Source organism: Pleurodeles waltl, chromosome 4_2, assembly GCF_031143425.1.
Source record: "Pleurodeles waltl isolate 20211129_DDA chromosome 4_2, aPleWal1.hap1.20221129, whole genome shotgun sequence".
NCBI lineage: Eukaryota > Metazoa > Chordata > Amphibia > Caudata > Salamandridae > Pleurodeles > Pleurodeles waltl.
Genome location: NC_090443.1, coordinates 1,006,265,519 through 1,006,273,881, shown reverse-complemented (window position 1 = coordinate 1,006,273,881; position 8,363 = coordinate 1,006,265,519).

The window sequence follows — 8,363 nt, the reverse complement described above, 5'->3', positions numbered from 1 at the left end:
GTCACCCTGTGTACCTAGATAACTTCTACACTGGAGTGCAATTGTTCAGGGAATCGTTCAAAGTGGACACTGTTGCTTGTGGCACAATCCACTCTAACAGTAAAGGCTATCCAAGTGAGCTTATGTGTAAAAAGCTTGAGAGGACAGTGTGGTGCCTTGCATAATGAGGAGCTGCAAGCTGTGAAATTTGCAGACAGGAGCGCTGTCTACATGCTGACTACCATCCATGATGAGCGTACTTCCCCTGTGACTGTTTGGAGTCAAGTTGCTGAAGTGCGCAAACCTGCGTGTATTTTAGACTACAATAAGCACATGGGTGGTGTAGATAGAGTAGATCAAAGGTTGGAACCTTACACTGCTGTTAGTAAGGCTTATGTTTGGTATAAAAAGGTTGGCCATATATCTCTTCCATTTAGCATCTTTTAATGCTTTTATTGTGTTCAAGGATTGTTTCCCCTTAGTCAAAGATGACATGAGTTAAATTTCATGAGTCCGTGATAGTGAGCCTTGTTGTGGTGGAACAGGCAAGAGTTCCTAGAGAAGCAGTGGTGGAGGATGTGACTAGATTGAAGGATGGCCACTTTCCTGATCACATTCTTCCCACGCCCCAAAAAGACTTTTCTGCTAAGAAATATAGAGTCTGTGCCCCAAGAGGTATCCAGGGGGAGACTCATATCTACTGCCCCGAATGTCCTTCTAAGCCTGGGCTGTGTGTGGCTGGCTGTTTCAGAAGTTACCACACCCAAAAGAATTATTGGGAACTACTGTGAGGGTAAACTGCCTGCTGCCTGTTCTATATATGTTAAAAAAAATTGTTCAGTTTCACAGTTGGCATTACTGTCATGTATTTAGTAAGAGCTCTTGTGTTTGTAGTTTTGTACTTACTTGTAATTAGTGTTTTCTTTTTGTTTAAAAAAAGTGATGGCGGTGTGCGTGGATTGGCGCTTGGCTGGTGGTGTGCCAGGAGTGGCGCTTTGCTGGCGGTGTCCGTGGAGTGGCACTTGGCTGGTGGTGTGCTTGGAGTGGCGCTTGGCTGGCGGTGTAAATAGTGACTTGCTGTTGGCTACTACAACACACTGCTAGCCAAATGCTGTCAGCTGGTGTGATTGCTGTATCAAGCATGTGGGCGTATGAAAGCGATGGGCCCTTGAATGGCCCTGTCTGTTGATGTGAGTGTTGTAATGTGGCTGGTAGCGTGAATGATCTTGCGCATGTCACGAATGAAAGGTGTGTGAATGGACTGTAAAGCGGTTGGTGCCTTGATGTGGCTTTACAGTTGACGAGCTGTGAGTCATTGGTTCAGTTTTTTGGCCTTTCAGTTGTTAACAGTACATTTCATTTTTTTGTGAAACCTCTTGTTAATAAAATTTGATCCATTGAACCATCACTCACCCTCGTGCCAAATCCAACCAGTATGTGTGGTAAAATAAAAAAATGAAAAAACCTGCTCCGCTATAATCGGGCGTCGAAGCACACCCGTGACATGCTAGGTGTCTCGAGAGGGACCCCAATAATGAAGCATGCCTCCAACTATGTTGGTGGGTGAGGGGGTGAGAGGTCTTTTTTAGCACAACCTAAGGGTGTTTCTTTTCACAATTTGAGAGTTTGGAACATCACAGAAGTAGGAGTCTTTTTAGTGTGCTTGCTTCTTCTCTAGGGAAAAAGTACCAACTCTAGATTACGTGGAGTACAGGGTGATGTGCCTCTTGTGGATCCCAACAAGTTTCTAAGCCACAATGCCCTGTAAAATTTAGAATGTGACTACAATCACACATTTTTCTTGCATTTCTGTACCATATTCTTTCAGAAGCAAAAATAAACCAAAAACTTATACCACCCACTGTTCCCCTCGGTCTCCTGATTAAGATGCTACCTGTTTTTGCTGGGGGGGCACCTGCATTTTTGCTCCCAGGTGCGGCGGTCATCTAGGGAAACCTACCAAACCCAGACATTTTTTAAAACTAGACACATGGTAGAGACCAGGGAGGTGTGGCTTGCTCCATTTCATACCCAGACTCCTCTGCAAATCTCAAAATTTGCTCAAAAAAGCAAATTTTCCTCACTTTTCTTTGTATGATCACTGCACCGGCACAAATTTCCTGCCACCCAGCGTTCCCTTCGGTCTCCCAAGTAAAATGATACCTCACTTGTGTGTGTCCCCAAAGCAGAGTCAGCCTAAACATGTATAACAAAAAAATGTGCTTATCAACTCGCTGTGATATCCCCTCAATCTCTACATGTTTTTTGACCCTTCTCTGTTGCAGGCACTTGGCCCACCCACACAAGTGATGTATTGTTTTTATCGGCAGACTGAGGGAAACATTGGGTGGTAGAAAATTTGTGCCGGTGTGGTGTTCCCACACAGAAATGTGAGGAAAATGTGATTTTTTAAAATCTAAATTTGAGGTTTGTAAGGGATTCTGGGTTAGAAAATGTTGGGGGATCCATGCAAGCCACACCTCCCTGGACTCTACATGGTGTCTAGTTTTAAAATATTTCTGGGTTTGGTAGGTTTCCCTATATGGCTGTGGAGCCCAGGACCAAAAAACACAGGTGCCCCCCCTTGCAAAAACAGGTAGTTTTGTAATAAATAATTTTGTTGTGTCCATGTTATGTTTTGGACCCTTTCCTGTCACGGGCACTAGGCCCACCCACACAAGTGAGGTACCATTTTTATCGGGAGATTTGGTGGAGTGCTGGATGAAAGGAAGTTTGTGGTTTCCCTGAGATTCCAGAACTTTGCATCAGCACAATGTGAGGAAAAAGTGTTTTTTTGTGGCCACATTTTTAGGTTTGCAAAGGATTCTGGGTAATAGAACCAGGTGAGAGCCCCACAAGCCACCCCATCATGGATTCACTTAGGTGTTTAGTTTTAAAAAATGCACAGTTTTGGTACATTTCCCTACGTGCCGGCTGAGCTACAGCCCAAAAATCCACAGCTAGGCACTTTCCAAAAAACCTGTCAGTTTTCAGTGTAAAAATGTGATGTGTCCATGTTGTGTTTAGGGGTGTTTCCTATCGCGGGCACTAGGCCTACCCACACAAGTGAGGTACCGTTTTTATCGGGAGACTGTCTTACAACATGTCTTTTTGGAGAGAGATTGGGAATCTGTCTAGTGTAAGTTTGAATTCTATTGTAAGGTAGCGCAGAGGGTTAATGCCTGATGCAAAGAACGGCGGTGCGACCGGTGTCACCGCACCAGGTGTTGACTTCGGGTGGGGGCACTGTTTTTGCAAATGTATTATAATTTTAAAAGAACCTGTTGTTAGCATTTCCAGCCACCAGCTATTTTCAGGCAACAACAAAAATGTCAACATAACTCCATGATTAATGTTCTTTCTGGATAGAGATCAGAAATCTGTCCAGTGTAAGTTTTTACTCTATCGTAAGGTAGCGCAGAGGGTTATTATGCCTGCTGCAAAGAACGAGGGTGTGACCGGTACCACCGCACCGGGTGTTGAATTCGGGTGGAGGTGCAGTTTTTGCAAGTGTATTATCATTTTAAAAGCACCTGCTGTTGGCATTTATTGCCGTCAGCTATTTTCAGACAACAATAAAAATGTCAACATAACTCTGTGACTAATGTTCTTTCGAGAGGGAGATCGGAAATCTGTCTACAGGAAGTTTTGACTCTATCGTAAAGTAGCACAGAGGGTCAATACATAAATTATTAAATAAAGCAAATCAGAGAAAAGCATGCACAGAAAATGATTACTGTGATGGAAATGTAGCAACATGAGTACCGGCCGACTGGGAATTCCATCAATATAAGCACAGAATCGGAATCCCAGAAAAAACAAAACGTTCCTAAGCCAATAATAAAACTATTTCCAATTGTGTGAACTGTGTACTTAAGCAAAATAAACATTGTACGTCAAATATGAGACAGCATTTGTAATCCTGTGCAAAAGAAAACAGTCATAAAAGCAAATGGCTGAAAAAAACCTGGCACATTTAGGGGCATATTTATACTCTGTTTGCGCCGGATTTCTGTCATTTGTTTACGCAAACCTAACTCCATATTTATACTTTGGTGCTAGACCCGTCTAGTGCCAAAGTTATGGAGTTAAAGTAATTTTTTTACCGTGAAAACCAACCATGCGTCAATGAGATGCAAGGTAGGCGTTCCTGGGCAAAAAATGACTCTAGGGCCCTAGCGCCTCATTTATCCTCCCGTGCAAAAATGGTGCATGGGAGGTCGGCGGACGTAAATAATGGCGCTAAGCCTGCTTAGCGCCATTATTTAACACCTGGGTCAGGGCAGGAGCTAGGGGACCTGTAGGCTCATTTCCATGGTGGAATTCCATGGAATGAATCCACAGGTTCCCTCCCCAGGCCCCAGGGACACCCCCACCCACACCAGAGGGACAGCGGAGGATGGGGGACCCCATCCTAGGTAAGTAGAGGTAGGTACAAATGAAATGGCTTTAAGCCCAAAGAAGTATACTAAAACTATACAAGAGAAAGTATGTTACGCTTGACCTAATAAGCATTTGTGAGAATTGGAGCTATTGGCGCTGTAAATGACAATGGGGGTCATTCTGACTTTGGCGGGCGGCGGAGGCCGCCCGCCAAAGTTCCGCCGTCAGAATACCACTGCGCGGTCAGAAGACCGCCGCAGTAATTCTGAGTTTCCCGCTGGGCTGGCGGGCGACCGCCAGAAGGCCGCCCGCCAGCCCAGCGGGAAACCCCCTTCCATGAGGATGCCGGCTCCGAATGGAGCCGGCGGAGTGGAAGGGGTGCGACGGGTGCAGTCGCACCTGTCGCGATTTTCAGTGTCTGCTTGGCAGACACTGAAAATCTTGGTGGGGCCCTGTTAGGGGGCCCCTGCAGTGTCCATGCCAGTGGCATGGGCACTGCAGGGGCCCCCAGGGCCCCCGCGACACCCGTTACCGCCAGCCAGGTTCTGGCGGTCAAAACCGCCAGAGCCAGGCTGGCGGTAAGGGGGTCGGAATCCCCATGGCGGCGCTGCCTGCAGCGCCGCCATGGAGGATTCCCCAGGGCAGCGGGAAACCGGCGGGACACCGCCGGTTTTCCGTTTCTGACCGCGGTGGTACCTCCGCGGTCAGAATGCCCATGAATGCACCACCAGCCTGTTGGCGGTGCATCCGCGGTCGTTGGCCTGGCGGTAGTCTACCGCCAGGGTCAGAATGACCCCCTATGGGGGTCATTCTGACCACGGCGGTCTAAGACCGCCGGGGCCAGGGTCGGCAGGAGCCCCGCCGACAGGCCTGCGGTGCCCCGCAGGGCATTCTGACCGCGGCGCTTCGGCCGCGGTCAGAAGAGGCAAACCGGCGGTCTCCCGCCGGTTTACCGCTGCCCTTTGAATCCCCCATGGGGGATTCTGACACCCCCTACCGCCATCCTGTTCCTGGCGGTTCGCCCGCCAGGAACAGGATGGCGGTAGGGGGTGCCGTGGGGCCCCTGGGGGCCCCTGCCGTGCCCATGCCAATGGCATGGGCACAGCAGGGGCCCCCGTAAGAGGGCCCCGCAAAGTATTTCAGTGTCTGCTAAGCAGACACTGAAATACGCGACGGGTGCAAACTGCACCCGTCGCACCCCTGCAACTCCGCCGGCTCCATTCTGAGCCGGCGTCCTCGTTGCAGGGGCATTTCCTCTGGGCCGGCGGGCGCTCTTTTGGAGAGCGCCCGCCGGCCCAGAGGAAATGTCTAAATGGCCGCCGCGGTCTTTTGACCGCGGTGCGGTCATTCAGCGGCGGTAGCTTGGCGGGCGGCTCCCGCCGCCCGCCAACATTAGAATCAGGCCCTATGTCTTTTACCTATGTGTTTTGGTTTGGAGTGTAGTGGATGTATGAACAGAGAAGCAGCTGCAGCACTGTTTAGAGGACTAACCATGGGGAATTACCTCTGGAAACAGAGACAGCTGCTGCTCTGCCTAGAGGACTTAGAATGGAGGAGTTAATTATGGGACCAGAGAAGCAGCTGCATCACTGCCTAGGGGACTAAGAATGAGGAATTACCACTGTTGCCAGTATTAGAAGTATGATTCCATGCACTATGGGGGCTCCTTAGAGGACCCCCAGCATTGCTCCTACCAGCTTTCCGGGGTTTTCCGGGCAGCTCACACTGCTGCCACCCCTCAGACAGGTATCTGCCCTCCTGCTGCTTGACCAACTCAAGCCCAGGAAGACAAAACAAAGGATTTCCTTTGGGAGAGGGGGGATAACACCCTCTCTCTTTGGAAATAGGTGTTACGTGGCTTAGGAGGGGTAGCCTCCCCAAGCCAGTGGTATGCTTTGAAGGGCACATTTGGTGCACTCCTTGCATAAACCAGTCTGCATAGGTTTAGGGACCTCCAGTCCCTGCTCTGGTGGGAAACTGGACACTGGAAAGGGGAGTGACCACTCCCCGGTCCATCACTACCCCAGGGGTGGTGCCCAGAACTCCTCCAGAAGGTCCCTTGATTCTGCCATCTTGAATACATGGTGGGCAGAGGCATCTGGGAGCATCTGAGTGGCCATGTCAGGCAGGTGACGTCAGAGCCCCCTCCTGAGAGGTGGTCACCTGGCTAGGTGACCAATCCCCCTTGAAGGGCTATTTAGGGTATACCTCTAGGGTGGGTCCTCAGATCTTACTTGCAAGATTCCAGCAGGACACCTCTGCAATGTCTACTTCGACTTCTGGCAACTGGAACCGCAACTGGACTCCATAGGAACCTACAATCTGTAGCTACAATGATGACTCTGCTCTGCAACATTGTTTCTCCTGCTCCATCCAGCAACTGCAACATTTCCTCAGCTGTGCAACCTCTGAGAGCAGCAAGTCTTCAGTCTGCACAAGAAGCAAGAAGGAATCTCCCTTGGAGTGAAGGAGTCACTTCCCTGCATCTGCAGGCACCATCTGCAATGACATCCAGCTGTGTGGATCTCCTCTCATCCTGAGCTGTGTGGAACCTGCATCATGGGTTGTGGTCCACAGTAGCCCCCTTCATCCTCTGTCAGCTTTTCATCTTTGGTGAAGGTAAGCTCTTGCCTTCCCACGCAGGACAGTACTCCCATTCACCTTGTCTCTTGCAGCTACCCAAGCTTGTTGGCATTTCTTCCAAGGGATCTTCCGGCTCCATGTAGCCCTAACCCCCAGCACTCTTCCATGGGATGCACAGCCCTCTGCTTGCTTCTCCTGCGACGTGGGACCTCTCCTCAGGTGTGCTGGGTGGGCCTGTATGCGACTCATGGGCTCCTTACTGTGGGTCTTCTGGGGGGATGCCTCCTCGTCTTTGGACTCTCGGCACTGCTGAGGGTTGACTGGGACTCCCCACGTGGGTTGAGTCCCCCTTTGACCTTGCTGGTCCCCAGCAGCTCCACATTTTCCAACCGTGGCATTTACCTTTGCAACGGCTTGTTGGTGGTTTTTCCACACCACAGACTGACTGCAATCCTTCAAATAATGAAGAACATTGACTGCATCATCCCGGAACTCTTCATCTGCTCCAGTGCTGATTGTCTTACTCTCACCGTCGACCAACTCCTGAATCCACATACGGGTGGGTAATGGCTCCTGCCACCACCGGACACTCCAACTGGAGCTGGACTTAGTCCCCTTCTTTTCTAGGTCTTCCTCTTTCAGGATGCACCCTTGGTTGCTCGCAGTCTTGTCTGGGTCTTGCAATATCCTTCTCTGAATTCCTTTCGGGTTGTTTGGGGAAAACCAGCAACTTACCTCTTTCCTCCTGGTCGGTGGGGGCCACTCTGGTACTTACCTTAGGGGTTTCCTAGTACTTCCAGCTTCCATCTACTGATTCCACTTCCTTAGATGGGGACCCGAGCTTCGCATTCCACTTTTTAAGTATATGGTTTGGTCTTGCCCTAGTCCTTCAGTATTGCCTATTGCTTTTCACTGTTTTCTATTGCTTTTCATGCCTATTTCTGATTACTACTATACATACAATAAGTGTGTTTACTTACCTGCTATTGGAGAGTTGCCTATCTAGTAATTTAGCATTTGTGTCACTAAAATAAAATACCTTTATTTTTGTAACACTGTGTGATTCTTTCATGTGTGTAAGTGTTGTGTGACGACAGTGGTATTGCATGAGCTTTGCATGTCTCCTAGATAAGCCTTTGCTGCTCATCCACAGCTACCTCTAGAGATCCTGGCTTCTAGACACTGCCTACGCTTAACTAATAGGGGATACCTGGACCTGGTATAAGATGATAATACCTTAGGCCTTCACCACCCACCAGGCCAGCTTCCTAAAACACCTGCCTATTTTATTTTTCTAGTGAGACTAATCTAGCCCGAGATAGATGACTTTCCCAAACTATTTTTGTCTTCTTTTTCTCTTTTGCCCCCATGTGCTAGCCAGTTCCCAGACATGCTTGCCCAAATTTGCAATAGTAGTA